The sequence below is a fragment of the Citrus sinensis genome, chromosome 2, assembly GCF_022201045.2.
Source record: "Citrus sinensis cultivar Valencia sweet orange chromosome 2, DVS_A1.0, whole genome shotgun sequence".
NCBI classification, from domain to species: domain Eukaryota; kingdom Viridiplantae; phylum Streptophyta; class Magnoliopsida; order Sapindales; family Rutaceae; genus Citrus; species Citrus sinensis.
The window spans coordinates 754,534-773,273 of NC_068557.1; the positions used below are offsets into that span (position 1 = coordinate 754,534).

At 32.6% G+C, this 18,740-nt stretch overlaps 1 long non-coding RNA gene and 1 pseudogene across 2 annotated transcripts; one reads left to right on the forward strand and one right to left on the reverse strand.

Moving 5' to 3' along the window:
• The first annotated feature begins 264 nt into the window (after positions 1–264).
• Positions 265–5,584, forward strand: LOC112496094 (caffeic acid 3-O-methyltransferase 1-like; annotated as a pseudogene).
• Positions 5,585–15,213: 9,629 nt separating this feature from the next.
• Positions 15,214–18,227, reverse strand: LOC102623314 (uncharacterized). Of its 2 annotated transcripts, none has more exons than XR_372301.4 (5): positions 17,886–18,227; positions 17,312–17,360; positions 16,129–16,283; positions 15,640–15,746; positions 15,214–15,500 (listed from the first exon to the last, which is right to left on the reverse strand). It is a non-coding gene; the product is annotated as an uncharacterized LOC102623314 (long non-coding RNA). The 2 variants fall into 2 exon arrangements; XR_372302.4 differs by having other exon boundaries at positions 15,214–15,510.
• Between the last annotated feature and the right edge of the window lie 513 nt (positions 18,228–18,740).

An 18,740-nucleotide genomic window follows, 5' to 3' on the forward strand; every position in this document is an offset into this window, starting at 1 on the left:
ACATAGAAAAAGAATAAATTCTTATAGTCTTGATAATGAGGTTATTCTTCAATGTTTTTAACATATGAAACCACGTTGAAAACAGTTATAAGTGTATTGTATTAAATATTTTAATAAATTTTTATTTTAATATAAGTTATTTGTTAATCATTTTCTTAAATTAAGTTACTATTTAAATTTAGCTCCTGCTAAAAATAATTTCTGGCACCGCCATTGCATGCAAATGAAATTTAGTTGCAAATTCTCACGTGGTCTTTGTCCATTATGAATGATCGGCGGTTCATGCTTTATTTGTCAATATTTGCATATGGAAAGGGAGGCTTTTTCATCGGATTTTGGACTGCAAGTGTTGAAGCTCAAGGTCACTCATACATATAGAGCTTCATTTCGAGAGAGAAAAGCATTCCAAATTTTGAGAGTTAATAGCATTAGTAAGTATACTCTTCAAGAGTGTAAAAAGAGCACTTCCCTGGGTGCAAAAGGGATCATTTAGGTGTGTTGAATAATTGGGATTTAAGAGTAGTTTCTAATTTTGTAACTCCTATTTGTAAGTAAAAATTATCTTTAAAATCTTTGTCTGTAGACGTACATTTTAAGCTGAACCACAAAAATTATTGTGTCCTCTTTTTTTTTTTGTATTTGTTTTTCATCACATTTATATTTCTTAAGAAGTTACAATCATCATAATATTGATAATTGCTCAACCCGCGCTTCGGCAACAATAGCATCGTGTGCTACTTTTTGGCCAAGTACGTACGCACATCTCCGTCTCTTGCATAAACTCTGACTACGTATGTTGTCCTAAAATACCTTTACTGAGAAAAAAATATGAGAAAGAAGGAAAGAATGTTGAATTTTCTTAGCAAACATTTGATACTGACTGCATTTCCGCGCGCACATGTAATTCATGGTGACAGCTGACTAGAACATTCACTGCATTTGAATGTTATAGAAAGAAAATTTTGCTATTCTCACAGAGATGATGAGAAATTTCAATGTTCAAAAGAATAAATAGGAGAATTACTCAATCTTGGTGGCTTTATACGGTTTCATTTTCACTCATCACACCATTTAATTTTATGATGTAATTCAATGACAGTACGTAATTTCATCAGCTCATGCTTAACAAGTAGTACTGAAATACTTTCACTGAGAATGAATAGGAGAAAAGGGAAAGATTATTGAATTTTCTTACCAAATATTTGATACATGTTGCCTTTCCTATGGCAGGTAATGGTGACAACTGACTGGAAAATTCACTACATTCATGGTTATAGAAAGAAAGTTATTCTATTCTCACAAAGATGATGATGAGAAAATTCCATTTTGAAAAGAGTAAATAGGAGACTTATTCAAGCTTGGTGACTTTAATTGGTTTCATGTTCACTCGTCACGCAACGTCATAGATTCTAAAAGAGGAAATGCTAGCCAGTTACCCTCAAATTTGACATCATGAGAATTTAGCCAGTGGATTCAGCTAAATTAAAGGGAACTTTAAAAAAAAAAAAGAAAAAAAGAAAATTACACGTGAGATTTTGACAAAGAGTCGGACCTGAGGGCTTCTAAATAAGGGTCCTTGCTCTTTCCTGGAAAATATGTAGGAAAGGAGCATATTTAGCCATCCAACAATGTTTTACACAAAATAACTTATTTGGACTTCTAGCCACTCGGCCTTTGGCTGAGTGGTCAAGGCTGCTGCCCTCCAAGTTGGAGGGTAGCAGTTCGAACCCCCACAAAAGTATTGTGGGGGTATTTCATTTCTCAATTAAAAATTGAGTGAAGGCAATCTTTTTCTTTACCCATGAATGAGGAGTGGACATCCCTCGAATATTTATGAGGATTAAAATCTGGACAGAGCTCCATTAGCATTGATGTAAGTTGGTCCCAGTAATAATCTGATTTGTAAATATCAGTTATATTCTCATGTAATATGAGTTGTAATCTGAGCAATAGTCTCATGTAATCAAAAAAAACTTATTTGGACTTCTCTCAATAGTAGGCAATTCGTACTTCACTTGTATGATCAATATTAGGCAACTTGTACTTGACTTGTATGATCAACGTTACAGGCAATCAATTTCCTTGGAAATAATTAGTTCCAAATTTGTAGGGATGTCAATCTACTTGTCGGTAAACGTGTCATATTTATCCCGTATGTTGTTTTCTTTTCTTTTTCTTTTTTTAATGTTTCATTCAATATAATAAATAAAATATGGTATTCAAAAGTTATAGTGGATCAAAGTGGTAAATATAGTTTCTGAGAGTGACGAAAATGTCCTTCATATATTCACAGCCTATAAGATGGCGATATTCGTCACAGTTTTGCCAAATTCCATCATTAGGATATTTAAGTTTCATTTTCAAATTTCTTTTAGAAATTTTAGATATTTCATCATTTTGTAAAAAAGCTCGAATGCAGTCGTGTCTCTCGTGAAGCAAATCTCAAAGTGTCAAAGTGGGAGAGCCATCTCATTGTTTTAAATTAATATGGAAAAAGTAGCCGACATGCTCTTCAGTAATATGATTTAATAAAGTTAGTGTGCAATTTGCTATTAAACTTTGTGAAATAATAAAGTTAGTGTTCGATTAACTATAAAGTTATGTGATTTAATAACATTTCCGTATGAAAAAAATGGGGACGCCTATAACACCACAAGTTTAACACATGCGAAGCATGAGGTAAAGAGGGTTATTTATAAATCATAATCCTTACAAACAAAACCTCAAACTAAAATATCTCAAATTTTATTAATTCGATCCATAAATCCACAAGTCGAATGCTAAATATTTTCTCCTAAAGACATAAATTTAACAAAAGTCTCAAAACTCCCTAATTACAAGTTCAAAAGATAAATAAACTTAAAGGAAACAAAAGTTCGTCATTCTCTTATTCAACAAGCAAAAGTAAATGAATCTTTAGCTCCATAAATAAGCACATCTCTCAACTCTCAACAAGTTACTCAATCTGCAAAAAGTAATGAGAATGGGTGAGCCGTCAACTTAATAAGTAAAATCATTCTCAACATACTAGGGTTATCAAGTACCAAAAGTATTGCAAGCCCTTTTTTATTAAAACATACATTAGAAGTAATAAATTTTATAAAATGACATGTTATAATGAAAGGAGAAAAATTCATAAGAAGTTCATAATATCAAAAGCATAATTAATCATTAAAATAAATAGTATAACACTTATTTGGGTTGGGTTCGGATCAACCCGATCAGGTTTCGGGTTGGTCGGGTTGGATGAATTCCGAACTCCACCCGAACGTATATTCGGATCGGGTTAAAAAATCAAGTGGAGATCGGATCGGATTGGATTCAGATTAGATGGGGTTCAGATTAGATTAAGGTTGATTCAGGTCGGGTGAAATCAGATCAAATAGGATTCAGGTCAATTCGGGTTTATGCAATTTTGAGCTATTTTTTCTTTTCTCGACATTTTTAGATTGTTTTTTTAAACTGCTTTTCTTAATTATAATCATTTTTTAACCAATTTTCAACCAACAAAAAAGGAAACTACTATAGAATCAAATTCAAATGAATGAAAATTAAAAATTAACACAAAGTATAAACTTAATAAAAATAAAAATTAGCACAAAGTTTAAACTTAATAGTCTCCATCCAAAGCACAATGTCCAAACATTAATCTTTAGAACACAAAGTCACAAATTTAAATATAATTAAATAGTTTGTTGTAACGCCAAAATTTCCATGATTTTAAATTATGGAAAATTTTGCTTTATTAGAATTTATAAATGGCATTATTGCCCTTATAAATAGGGTTATTCATGAGGTAATTTTGGAAAAGGCTTATTTTTTTTTAAATTTAATAGGATTTCTTAAGACTCTCTATAAATTTATACTTTTCCCTCTTTCATAACCCTAAGTGCACAACATTTTTCTTTTTTTTTTCTCTCTGTTGCTTATTACGCTCTTACTCATACCCTACGATTCAAATATTTGTTTATGAGATAATCATAACGGTTGCTAAGTTTACTCTCTTTATTCTCTACAAGTTTTCCTGTCATTCTATTTAGGGTTTTATTTGTATAATTACATGTAGGGATTATTGAATAAATTTTGTTTCATCAGATTTGACTTCGTTTTCAATTTTATATGTATTTTCGAAATAGACACTGCTGCACTGTAAAACTGCAACTTCATTAGAATGATAAAATTCACAAAATTATTTGTAGTACCAAAAGAATTCAAAAAATTCTGAAATTTTTTAAAAAAAATGGAAATATGTGTCTAATATTCACAGTTTTAATTTTATAATTTTTTGATTAATTTCTAGGCGCAGTGCTTCCGATGACCATGAAAACTGCCATTCAGCTTGGTGTGCTAGAGATTATGGTAAAAGCTAGCCCAAATCAACTCCCTTGCCTCTCAGCTGCCCAAGAATAACAAAGAAACCCCAATAATACTTGACAGAATGCTGCGCCTCCTAGCCAGTTACTCTTTCCTCACATGTAATCTTGCCACAAATATTAAAGATGGGAGTGCACAAAGATTATATGGTTTAGCATCAGTTTCCAGATATTTTTTTCCAAATGAAGATGGAGTTTCTCTTGCTCCCACTCTGCTCATAATTCAGGACAAAGTTAATATGGATTCTTGGTAATTCCTTTTTCTAATTTCCTTATACTAATTGTATGTCTAGGGCTTGTAAATACACTCAGCACTCATATCTGTGCATGAAAGATGCTTTATTGGAAGGGTTTATAAATACACTCAACAGGTACTACTTGAAAAATGCTTTATTGGAGGGGTCGGTACCACATACAAAGGCGCAAAGTGGAATGGATGCATTTGCAGCTGCTGCCAAAGATGCTAGAATGAATAACCTCTTCAATCAATCAATGCACAATCACACAGGTATAATCATGAAGGAAATTCTTGAAATCTACAAGGGATTTGAAGGCCCAAACCAATTGGTGGATGTTGCCGGTGGCTAGATACCCACAAATAAGGGTATTAACTTTGACTTACCTCATGTTGTCGAACACCCTCTTGTCCAGGTATTTAACTATAAATATATATGTCACTTGTTTCCAGCTAACCTAGTTTTATGGATTCTTCTCTTTAATTTGAGTAATTTATTTTACCATTAAAAAAGAAGAAGATAATTTCCTTTTCATTTCTGTCTTAATTCTCCTGTAGTTGTGGAGCATGTTAGTGGACATATGTTTATTGAAGTTCCTAACGGACAAGCTCTTTTCATGAAGGTTGGTTCTTTATTTTATTAATATTTAATTCTTGAAATTGAAAAAAGAACTATTAAATAGTGTAGGTTAATTCTGAAAAATTTGTGTCTTTAAAAACTAATTATAAGAAATGTTCATATAAGTCTAACTTTCAGTGGATACTCTCTGACTGGGATGATGAAGAGTGCTTGAAGATACTAAAGAACTGCTGCGTACAATGCAATACCGGAATCTGAAAAGGTCAAGGCCTTGGCCACAAGGAGAGAACATTGTAGGAGTTCAAGGCCTTGGCAACAAGAGTTGGATTTGTAGATATTAAAGTTATTTGCCTAGCTTACTGCTATTAGGTTACTGAATTTTACAAAAAGATCTAAGCATTATGAGCACCAGTCATTGAATTTAAAAATAAAATGAGATTAGCCTGTCCTTACTTTGTTTGTATTCACTTCATATCTTCTCTTGCAAGCACATGTACTCATTTTGTTCCTCGGACAAGCTAGGTTCTTCTCCTCATTTTTTTCCCCTTTATACCATCCCTTATTAAATAAATGGTTAAGATTAAGTTTTATATTTATTTTTGACTTTTATTTATAATTTAACCAACTTTTTAAAATAAATTATAAAGATAAGAAGAGAAACAAAATAAGGAGAGAAGCCTAATCCTTATTCCTCCATATCTGTTGTAATTTGATTTCTTTTACCAATATTAAGAATATTATAATTTTTTAATAAAAACAAAAAGTTTATGGTTTTCTATTGGTGAATTGAGAATTGTGCCGCCATCAAATTATAAAATCGTACCCGTATGTATTCGATGAACAGACTATTCTATGCGGACCACCAAGTCACCATCAAGTTAAGGTTGCAAAGCTAATGTGAAATACACAAAAATGGATTCAGAGTTTTATCGGAATTAGATAAGCTTGACTTAGGATATGATGTCTCTTCATGCTGTTTCACGTGATAAGCAATAACCTGCTGTTTTGGTTGGAGAGAAAATGATCTACTTGCATAGAAAATTTTGCAGAACTAAGTTTTTGAGAGTACTTTTACTTTATTTTGATGGCTCTTCACTACTACAAAATTAGTCAACACTGTTCGAACGACATAAGAACAATTTTAAAACCGTCACCTTATGCAGAGACATTAAAATGAATATATTTTTTATGACGGTTCAATAACCGTCATTAAAAATATAAATTGTTTTCTTTCCTTCTGGTATCAGAGCCAACGGGAGAAAAGTGTTTTATTGTTTAGAGTTTTCGTGTTTTAAAATCTTGTGTTTTATTTTGAAGTTTTGTTTTTGTGGTGAATTTTTACTGGTTGTAAGTCCCGTTTTAGGATAAGGATTCTGCTGAGGGCTGTAAATCCATACCTGTAGCTATTCTGACCAAACCAAAAATAGACCATAAGGTCTTGACCATGGACCCTCTACTCGGTAGAACATCGTCCTTTTCTAGCTCTTCTTCCGGGAAGACTAGTGATTCAAAGCATGTTGTGAGTTCTGAAGAATTCATTATTGAGAACTTTGACAAAACAATTGATTGTTGGGAACTTCCAAAAATTTTCAAAGAAAAGATTTACAAAACAAAAATGCTTGATATTTTAAAACATGATTATATTATAAAAACTGAAGAACGTGACATAACTCTTTCAGAGCCTTTTGAAACAATTTATTTGTTTTCAGAAAAATCATTAAAGAAATTAAAAGAAAAGAATTTCAAATATATTCACATTGGTCTTATCCAAGTCGGAATAAAGCCTTTAACAAAAGAAGGTCTAGACACTTCTATTTTAGATGTCTTAAGAGATGGGCGATTCATCTCTTTTGATGATTCATTGCTAAGTAGCATCGAATCTAGTCTCTGTAAAGGTCCAATTTCTTTTGATTGTTATCCTAATATAACAATTTCTCTTAAAGACAAAAATATTTTAAAAAGCATGATTTTACAAATCAAAACCCATAATTATAATATGGTCAAAGGGTCTATCCCAGTTGCTTTAATTTTTAAAATTTCATACAAAGCTATGGTCTCTGCGTTTAGTACGCAACACAAATTCCAGTCAAAAAGAGATGAAACTCTCCTCTTGCAGACTGACTTGTCTAAAGCAAACACTGTCATTCCGAAGCCAATCCAATGGAAAGATGTCAATCTTCCAGAGGAATGGATTCTTAAAGGAGCCGCCCCACCGACGATTCCGAAACAACTTGAGCCCAATACAGAGTTACAAAATGTGACTCAGTATTCCGATGGTAAAGTCAAACTATCATTCAGAAGGTCTACCTCATCCAGATTTTCTGATAAAGAGTCGTGCTCAAGCATTCCTTCACTAAAAAGGAAATTTATAAAAATACCCTCTGTTATAAATCTCCCTTTTCAAAATATAAAGAGTCAACCTAGGTTTTCTACTTCAGATATACCTAGTACCTCCATTCGATCAGTTGATTACACCACTAGTGTTCCTCATCCGATCTACACTAGTAATCAACATGTACAAAGTCAGGAAGAGAAGGAATCTGCTCCTCCGACATCACCTACGTGTTCTGCTGTTACAGAAAATGTCATTAATGTCATTGAAAAGGAATTTGAATTGGATAAAACTTTTTTGCATAACGGTTTTTATTCTGATTTAAACAAAGAGAAAAAACTTTGGTTTTTCAAACACTTTTTAAATCAAAGAAAAGAAATCCAACAAATCTATTATGAATTTGTGAATTTTCATAAAGTTCATATATTATTTTTTGATTGGTTCGAAATATATTCTTCTGAGAACAACATTGAATATCCTTTTAAAGAGTCAAACCCTATTACTATTAGGAAGAAAATTCCAGAATGGAAACTTTTTGATAGCGATAGAATCATAGAGTCTGAACACCCACCTCTTCGGAGTGTAACCATTGATCATGGAGAACCTCATGTCCAAATCAGAGCTTCACCTTACAAAATTTCAAAGCCAAATGATTCTGAAGCCAATTTAAGTAGTATTATCCAACAGAATAATTTCTGTAATACCAACTTAAATACAATCGGAAAGCAGTTGACTAGGATAGAAAACCAATTCCAAAAGTCAACCATTACTGTTTCTTCGATTTCTCCTATTCCACAAAAATCGAATTCTGACAAAAAGCTTAAGGAATCTATTTTCAAACCTTTTCAGGTTTCGAAAACTAGCCAAAAGCTTGTTCAAGAGTCAAAATCAGATTTTGCTAAAGCCATTAGAGAACAACTAGATAGGATAGAAGCTGCTTCTTCCTCATCTAGCAAAGTTCAGATAGCCCCTGATACTCCTCAATCTAGCAAGATTGAAGTAATAGAACAAGACCAAATGTCTATAGCCTCTTATGATATAGAAGCCTTCAAAGAAAAACCTTCTATTCCTAAAGCCAACAAAATTCATTGGGAATTAGCCATTCCCACTGTCAAGACTCCACCGAATCTAGCAATAGATAATAGACCAAGTGCATTAAATCAATCCCGATACAATGCGTCTTCAGTCTATGAGTGGAATATTGACGGTATGTCCGAATACAATATCCTAGGATTGTTGCAACAAATGACAATGGCAGCCAATGCCTATAAAACTCAAGCAGGAACTTCTGATCGTGCCATATCAGAAATTCTTATTGCCGGTTTTACTGGTCAACTAAAAGGTTGGTGGGATCATCTTCTCACTAATCAGCAACACTTAGACATTCTAAATTCCATTCAAGTCGATGATAATGGAGCCCCTATTCTTGATGAGTTCAATAATCCAATCCAGGATGCTGTTGCTACTCTAATCTTAACCATTTCCCTCCACTTCATTGGTGACCCTTCACACCTTCGTGATAAAAACGCTGAGTTACTACATAATTTAAGATGTAGGAAACTTAGTGAATTTCAAAGTTACAAAACCTCATTTTTTACCAGACTATTTCTAAGGGATGATGCAAATCATATAACTTGGAAAGAAAATTTTTTTGCTGGATTACCTACCATTTTAGGTGAAAAGGTAAGAAATTCCATCAAAACCCTTTATGATAACCGTATTCCTTATGATGAGCTCACCTATGGTAAACTTGTCAGTTTTGTCAATAAAGAAGGTTTAAAGATTTATCAAGATTTGAAATTACAGAAACGACTTAAGTGGGAGCTTAAGAAGTCTAAACAAGAATTAGGCGGTTTTTGTAAACAATTCAATTATGACCCCTTTAAAACTTCTATCTCCAAAGATTGTAATGGTGAGTGTTCTAATAAACATCACAGGAAACATTACAAATCTAAAAATTTTAGAAAACCCTTTCGTAATTTTAGAGAACTTCCTTATAAGAAACCTTCGAGGCCTTATAAGAAACCCAAATTCTCTAAAAAAAGAGTTTAAAGCCAAACCAAAGACTCCTTTCAATTACAGAGAAGCTATATGTCACAAGTGTGGCATAAAAGGTCATACTGCAAAATATTGCAGAATGAACAAAAAACCTCATGAGCTTGACCTTGATGATGAGATCCTTTCTAAATTAGCCCATCTTCTTATCGAGTCTTCTGATTCCGAGTCTTCTATGTCAGGAGACAGTGATCCATATCAAGTTGATGAGCTATTTGACTCAGATGACTCTGCATCTAGCAGTAGTGAATCTAAATCTGATTCATTTTAAAAGAAAATCAATGTTTTAACTAAAGACCAAGAAACTTTTCTTGAACTTGTAAAACATATTTCTGATCCGAATATTCAAAAAGAATATCTTGATAAACTTTTGAAAACTTTGGATTTTAATAAAGCCGAGACTTCTAAAGTCTCAATTGTTAAAAAGAATTCTTATGATCTTACTCAGATTTTGGATAAAAAGAAAACAAAGAAGTCAACACCAACAATTCAAGATATTCAAAAAGAAATTAAAGACATTAAACTTGAAATAAAGGATTTGAAAGAAAAACAAAAAAGTGATTCTGAAACTATCCAACTCCTTTTACAAAAGCAATTACAGGATAGCTCAGATAATGAGTCAAATCCTAATGATGGTGATAATATTGCCCAAAATTTAGAAAACATTGAGTCTGTACCAAATGATTTTCTATTTGTTTTAAAACAAATCACCACAAGAAAGTATTTGATTAAAATCACTTTAATTTTCTCCACTGATTTTGCAATCGACGCCATTGCCCTGTTTGACACTGGTGCTGATTTAAATTGCATAAGAGAAGATATTGTCCTCAAACGATTTCATGAGAAAACAAAAGAAAGATTTTCTGCCGCCAATAATTCAAAGTTCAATGTTACCTCTAAAGTTGAGGCTTCTGTACATAATAATGGATTCAAATTCAGAACTTCTTTTGTTCTTACAAATGATATTCATCATGCTATCATTTTGGGAACTCCTTTTATAAATCTTGTAACCCCATATACTGTCGACTATGATAGTATATCTTTCAAAGCAAAAAACGAAAAATTTGTTTTTCCGTTTATTGAAAAGCCAAAAACAAGGAACTTGAATATTGTTAAAGCCTGTTCTATTTATCAAAACCATGTTAATGTCATGCTTAATTCAAAAGAAGAAATTTATTTTGTTTAAAAAAGGATTTAATTCTTCAAAGAATTGAAAATCAATTACAAAATGATTTTATACAAAGAAAAATCTCCGATTTCAAAAATCTTATTGAAAATAAAATCTATGCTGATTTACCATCTGCTTTTTGGAACCGAAAACAGCATTTAGTGGATTTGCCTTATGAAAGTTCTTTTGATGAAAAGCAGATACCTACTAAAGCCCGTCCAATCCAGATGAATATGGAATTGGAACAACATTGTAAAAATGAAATAAAGGATTTAGAGTCAAAGGGACTCATTGTAAAGTCCAGATCCCTGTGGTCTTGTGCTGCTTTTTACGTGAATAAAAATTCTGAAATTGAAAGAGGCATACCAAGACTTGTAATAAATTATAAAACTTTGAATAAAGCTTTAAAATGGATTAGGTATCCCATACCTAATAAAAAGGATTTGCTTCAAAAATTATGTTCTGCTCTTATCTTTTCAAAATTTGACATGAAGTCTGGTTTTTGGCAAATTCAAATTCATCCAAAAGACCGTTACAAAACTGTTTTTACTGTTCCATTTGGACAGTATGAATGGACTGTCATGCCCTTTGGTTTAAAGAATGCACCCTCAGAATTTCAAAGAATTATGAATGATATTTATAATCCTTATTTTGATTTTTGCATTGTTTATATTGATGACGTGCTGATTTTTTCGAACTCAATTGATCAACATTTCAAACATTTAAAGACTTTCTACCTTGTCACCAGAAAGGCTGGATTGGCAATTTCTAGTTCTAAAGTTTCTTTATTCCAAATAAAAGTCAGATTCCTTAGTCATCATATTTCTAAAGGAACTATCACTCCAATTGAGCGGTCTCTTTTGTTTGTAGATAAATTTCCTGATAAAATTCTTTACAAAACCCAATTACAAAGATTTCTTGGAAGTCTAAATTATGTTCTTGATTTCTGTCCTGACATTAATAGGATGTCTAAGCCTTTGCATAATAGGTTAAAAAAGAATCCTTCTCCTTGGACAGATGAACATACAAAAGTTGTTAGATTAATAAAGCATTCTTTCTAAAACGTTCCATGTTTATTTCTCGCAAACCCTGCATTACCTAAGATAGTTGAAACTGATGCATCAGATCTAGGTTATAGAGGCATACTAAAGTAAAAAGATAATGATAAAGAGCAAATAGTTCAATATGTTTCTGCACATTGGAATGAATGTCAAAAGAATTATTCAACCATTAAAAAAGAAATTCTTTCCATTGTCTTGTGCATATCCAAATTTCAAAGTGACTTATTAAATCAAAAATTTTTACTTAGAATAGATTACAAAGCTGCAAAACATGTTTTAGAAAAAGATGTTCAAAACATTGCATCAAAATAAATTTTTGCACGATGGCAAGCCATTTTAAGTGTTTTTGATTTTGATATTGAATATATTAAAGGAGATACAAATTATATTCCTGATTTTCTAACTCGGGAATTTCTTCAAAACAGATAATGCCGCCAAAAAGAAGAGACAAAGGAAAAGGCATTGCCAAAGATTCCGAACCTAAAGCCACTCCTAAAGACTCCCACTCTTCTCCTCCTAAAGACAAATTACTATCATCTGTCATGCCAATCAAATCTTGGATTGACATGATCGAAGATGAAGAAGCAAGATTTAAAGCCCTCTCTAACCAAGAACAAGTAAATCAATGGATGAAATCCATTTCCAAATCTCTCGAGCTTATGCTCGCCCTACAAAGCAGCTTCTCCCAAAGCCAAATGTCCTCAAAAGACATTTCTGAAAAAGAAAGCCCAAAAGAAATTTCAAAATCTTTTTCCCAGAATGTTGTTGTTTCTAGTGAAAGTTCGTCATCTCAAATTGTTCTTTCACAACCAACACAAAAAACTTCGGTTTGGTTTGATAAAGCCCATTCCCAAAACATTTTAACTATTGAAGAAGGGTTTTACCATTCTGATCCATTTCAAACCCTTACAAAGTTTTTCCCCAAAGGCTGGTTTTTTAAACCATGGGATTTAACAAAACCCCAGCCTTACTACCAAAGTATTTTGGAAGCCACTAAATCCGTTAAATTCAAACATTTTTTCCTCAGTGACTCCCATTCTGAGCCGGCCTATTCGACGACTACAATTTTAAAAGTTTTGAGCCCAAAACAATGGGGTGATCTACTCCATAATCAAAAAAGATTTCCCTCCAATTTTCAAATGCGTTTACCACATTGTTTGACTTTCTCCTACTGGGATTATCAACAAGCCTGGTACAACACATTATTCTTACAAAACCCTAAAAAATCTCATTCATGGTTATTTTTCTTTAATTCCAAAATAACCGTACAAAGCCTTCATAACTGGTTTAAACAATGGTGGAACCATTTTGCCCCAACTCCTGATATCCTTACACCAAATGCCACCTACTGTTTAAATTTGTTCAAACCCCATTATAATCCCTCTGAATCAGAAAAAAAGTTTTCGCCTTTCTTCTGTTTTTGTACAAACTTCTTTCTTCCTTGGGTTTGGATGTGGAACCTCAATTACCACACTCAAGATGCCCAAATTATCCTTCAAAGAACCTTTAAAGTAAAATGGTGGTCAAAATTTGACGAACAGTCAAAATTGACTGACAATTTGGTCCGAAATTGGCTCTCTGCTAAAGGATTTCTTCAACCGACCATTAAACAATCCAAAGCCCACCAAACTTTCTTGAGCCAAAAAACAAAAGCCCAGTCTCTCCTTGCCAACGCCAAGACTAAAGATGAATACTTCAATGTTATGCACCAACTTCTCGCCACAAGGTCAGAGACATCTGTTGCAACTTCCTCTTCAAACACTTCAGGAGATGAAGAACCTTTTATTTCTCTTGGTGATGAAAATGAAGATGACTGCTTCGGTATTTTCTCTCCAATAAAGCATTAAAGCTGTATTAAAGCCAATTTAAAACTTTACTTATTTGTATCTATGTACAAGTTTTGTACTTAAAAAAAAAAGAGTTTTTATTTCCCTTATTCTTCTTCGGGTGGTCCTCTGGACACAAGTGAGAGCGCACATGTCTTTTCACCCGGGGTGTATTCTGTATTCTGTATTTTGTATAAAACTACAGCTCTGCTACAGTACAGAGTTCCAAAGATTACTGTGCACTCAAAACTCCGCTACAGTAAACAGTGCAGAGTTCCAAAGATTACTGTGCACTCAAAACTCCGCTACAGTGAACAGTTTAAAAATTTTTGTATTTAAACCGAGAGGAAGACTTAGACTCCTCAGGTTTTTCATTTCTAAAGATTAGAACTTCTCTCTCTTCTTCTCTCCCCTCTCTCTAGAATTCTCTCTCTTCTCTCTCTCAGGATTAAAGAAAATCTTCTGTATTCAAGGAATTTTTCCTAAGTTCCTTGTTTTCAGACTATTTTCTGATTTTCCATTTTAAAAGCTGTCAGATCAAAAGAAATAAATGTAAAGCATTTAAATTTAAAGCAATTTTAATTCCATGTACATTTAAATTTCCGTACTTTAAATTTCTGCAATTTACTTTTCTGCAATTTAATTTTATGTACATTTAAATTTCAGCAATTTATTCATTTTTAAAGCATGCTCTGCAGACTGATCTCTATCAGATCTGCCATATAAATTGTACATTCCTCTTAGGCAAAGAGACCAGATCTCGATCCTCAGTTGTAAATCTTCTCTTCTCCCTCCATTCTTTCAGAGCACCATTTCTGGGAACCAGATCTGGTACTGTGTATGCACCCAAGCCTTTAGATGTATGATTGTTGCTAGGCTTGCTAAAGAATCTAATAAATATATGGTAAAGTGATTATAAAAATTGACTAACCGCGTTTAAAGAATTTAATTATTATTTGGTAAAACAAAATTGATTTGGTATATCTGCTGGAATACTCGAGGATGCGGACTACTGGTCCAAAGTGCTATTAAAGATCTGCTCTAAAAATAACTGAGCAGGAGCGATTCCTCAGATAACAACGCTAAGTACCATATCAAGTTTAAAACTTGCCAACCGCGATCCAATTTGTTTTATACAAAGCAATCAATAAAGAATTATTTCGAAAACACATCTATCCTTCGATCCTATTTCCTTCTGGTATCAGAGCCTTTTATAAAACAGTCATTATTTATAATAACTATGTATGTTTTCATTATTTTTTAAATAAATTATAAAAACAAGAGAAACAAAATAACCGTCACTAAATATACTATTTATTTATAGTAACTATGTATTTATATAAAATAACAGTCATTAAATATACTTTTTCATTAATTTTTTATAACGATTCTTTTAAAAAAAAGGGTCATTAAATCCACCATTTTAATGATAATTTATTGTAAAAACCGTCATTAAATATTAAAATAATATTTAATGACGGTTTTCAAAAAGAACCGTCATCTTTGTTGTTGAACACTACATTTAATGACGGTTCTTTTCAAATAACCATCATCATTGTTGTTGATTATTAAAAAAATAAATATGACAATTTCAAAACCACTTGAAGCTCCTATTTTAATTCAAATTTCCTGTTAAATTCATTACAATTTTTTTCCACAAATGTTTCATATACAAAAATATAGCTCTACAAAAATCTCTAATAGTCATTGAACTTCAACAAAATTTCAATTAGCTTTAACATCAAAATTCGCACAACTCTTTAATACCTACTAATTAATCTACTCACAACCAACAAAATTGGCATGTGTGCGTACATCTAATTTCTCATCAAGCCTTCAATTGCAAATGAATCTCACCACCGTTAGCAATCTACATCATTCTTACAAAGAATAAATAAAAATTAAGATAAATTCATAGATTATAAGTCATAATAATAAAATCATTTTTAGTGACTTAAGTTGTAAACAAAACTTTAAAGTACCAAATCATTCTTAATTAATAGACTTACATCAAATTTATCAACCATGTGTTTATGTAGTAACAAGTTGCTATGTTATCCATGTAGGTCACTCGCATTTAACTTTATCAATCTCTCCTTGAGTGTAAATTTCAGTTCTGTAAAAATAAAAAATAAGAAGTATATTACTCTAGTTCCAGACTACAAAAATAAGTATTTGATAATAAACGACAATACATTTTCCAAAATAGAGACAATCACAAAGCTTTTAAGCTTCTAAATCACAAATTATAGGTAGAGCAATTCAGAATTAAAATATACTATAGCAATGATGACTTACATCTGCTATTTGCATAGACTATCACTCAAATCTAGTGATTCAATATTCTCAATTGATGAAAATATGCAACATGTTTAAAATAAATCTTGTATGCTAACACAATAATAAATATTGAGCAAAGAATTTGTATTGATGAAAACATGTTTAAAATAAATCTTGCATGCTAACACAATAATAAATATTGAGTAAAGAATTTGTACCTTTGCCCCTGGTCAATTTGATAATGATCTCGAAAATTTTGATGGCCATGAGAAAATCAACTAACGACCAACGCTTTATTATTGATGTTGTCGGAGGATTACCAAATTGAGAAGGAAGTGCGAAAGTCTTGAATGGCGTTGAGAACTTAAAAAACCTGAAAGGGAACATTTAAAATAGAAAGAAAATATAATTATCAATACTCAAAGATAGTCCACGCTTTGTGGCTTAAACACTTGAGTGGAAAACCCAGTAAAAAAGAAAAACAAAACAGTGTAATTTCACTGGTATTTTTGCTGCTGTCATGCAGTAAAAACATAGTAGTCTTACTGCAAAGTTTTTGCAGCTGTTTTGACTGTATAACAGTGGCAAAAACAGCAAAAGAAACTATAATTTGGCTGCTGTTTTACTGTTGTCATGTGGTAAAATAGAGCAGTCTTGCTGCAAAGATTTTGCAGCTGTTTTGACTGTATAACAACAGCAAAAACAACAAAAAAAACTATGATTTGGCTGCTGTTTTTACTGGTGTCATGCGGTAAAACAGAGCAGTCTTGCTGCAAAGTTTTTGCTGCTGTTTTGACTGTACAACAGCAGGAAAAACAGAAAAAAAAAAAAAAAAAACTGTAATTTGGCTGCAGCAAAAACAACAGAAAAACTATAATTTGGCTGCTGTTTATACTGTTATCATGCAGCGGAAATACAGCAGTCTCACTGCAAAAATTTTGCTGCTGTTCTTACTGTATAACAATAGCAATACATCACCTTAAATAAGAGAAAAAAATTCTTTCAGCTGCTTCACATTCAATTTAATTTAACTTAAATCCTTCATATTGTAGAGAGTGAGAGATTGATTCTATAGAATAAAGAGAAATTAAGATAATTCATAAATTATAAGCCAGTATCTTCACCATGACTGGCAACTTCCGCAAGCAATTCATTTGCAAACAACACCATTATAAAAGAATGAATATATGTCTGATATGAAATGGGCAAAACCTAGGTTATGAGCAGCACAGAAGTGCAAAAAGAAAAAGGGAATGTCTTTCTCTGTGAATACATGTAGATAGATGTTTGCAGATGCATGCAAGGGGAAGAAGAATGTCTTTCTACATTCTCAAGGCTCCAATTGAAGCACTAACAGGTACATTTATGCAAAAATATAAGAAGAAAAATAATGTATGATACCTGTAGTCCTGGAGGAGTAAGCAAATGTATTTTGATACGTGTACATTTCCTGAAAGAAGATTGAACTATAAATAGACTGCCAATGGATCAAAATGCACTTTCAACACAAAATCCAATTAAATTTGAAGATGGCGCAAAACAATTAGTTGAAAATTGTACTCGTGACACCAGAATGAATCGCATAACAATTCTTTCACAGAGCTTTCAGCAACTATATAGCTCAAAAATCAGATTTAGCACAGTCAACGCCAAAGCAAAGCAGTATACACTAAATGGGAACAAATTTTTTTCTCAATTACATTAGTATAAGTCCAATGCAGGGGAAAAAATGCACTTTCAAAATGAATTACAACTTAATAACAACAACAACAACAATCAACGAAAAAGTAATCAAGAATCATAAACAAACAATTTATAAACCAAATGAGATGAAAATTTCTTTATTAAAATAATAGAAGGTCAGTTGACAGGAAATAAAGAGAACAAACAATAATTGGATGAATCAAAACCCCAGAGCAAGAAAATACAATAAGAAGGAAGCATCTGAAACAAGAAAATGAAATAAACAGCTCACTGTCTCCCGCAGCCCGCGCGATGGCTACGGTTGAACGAGGCTACAATGACAACTGCTGTCGATGAGGTGCCTGAATCACGATCATTGCCGCGAACTAGCTACGACTCTGAATCACGACCACGATCGGCACTACGAGCTAATCAAAAAAATTGAATCGATTGGCAGCGGTGGATGGTGCGTGAGTGATGGGCTGACGATAGTGAAATTGACAGAGTGAGACGATGAGACTGGAGAGGGAGATGGTGAGACCGTGAGAGAGAGAGAGAGAGAGACCAACGATGGAGAGAGTGGAAGTGAGCATGAAAGAGAGAGAGAGAGAGAGAGACAGGAGATGGAGAGAATGAGAGTAGGAAATGGCAAAATGTCGGGTCGGGTAGGGCTTGCCTACCCGACCCGATCAAAAGAAATTTGAAATCCGACTTTAAAAAAGTCCGAATACTATTTAGTCGACCCGACCCGAATCGGGCCAACAATTCAATTTCCATTTATCACCACCATTTCAACCAATTCGGCAATTACTCAACCATTTCAAACACAATTCAATTCCACTTTTCGCAACTATTTCAACCAATTCCACAACTATTTTAACCTCACACAAATCAATTCCAAAATCCAATATGAAAAACACACAATGTAATTAAATAAAAAACACACAATGTAATTCCATAACCATTTTATCCATACACAATTCAATTCAACAACCCAACATAAAAAATAAAAAATAAAAAACTCATGTCTTATATAAATAAAAACACAATGCAATTAAATTAAAAACACACAATGTAATTCCACAACCATTTTAATCATACACAATTCAATTCAACAACTCAACATAAAAAATAAAAAAACTCATGT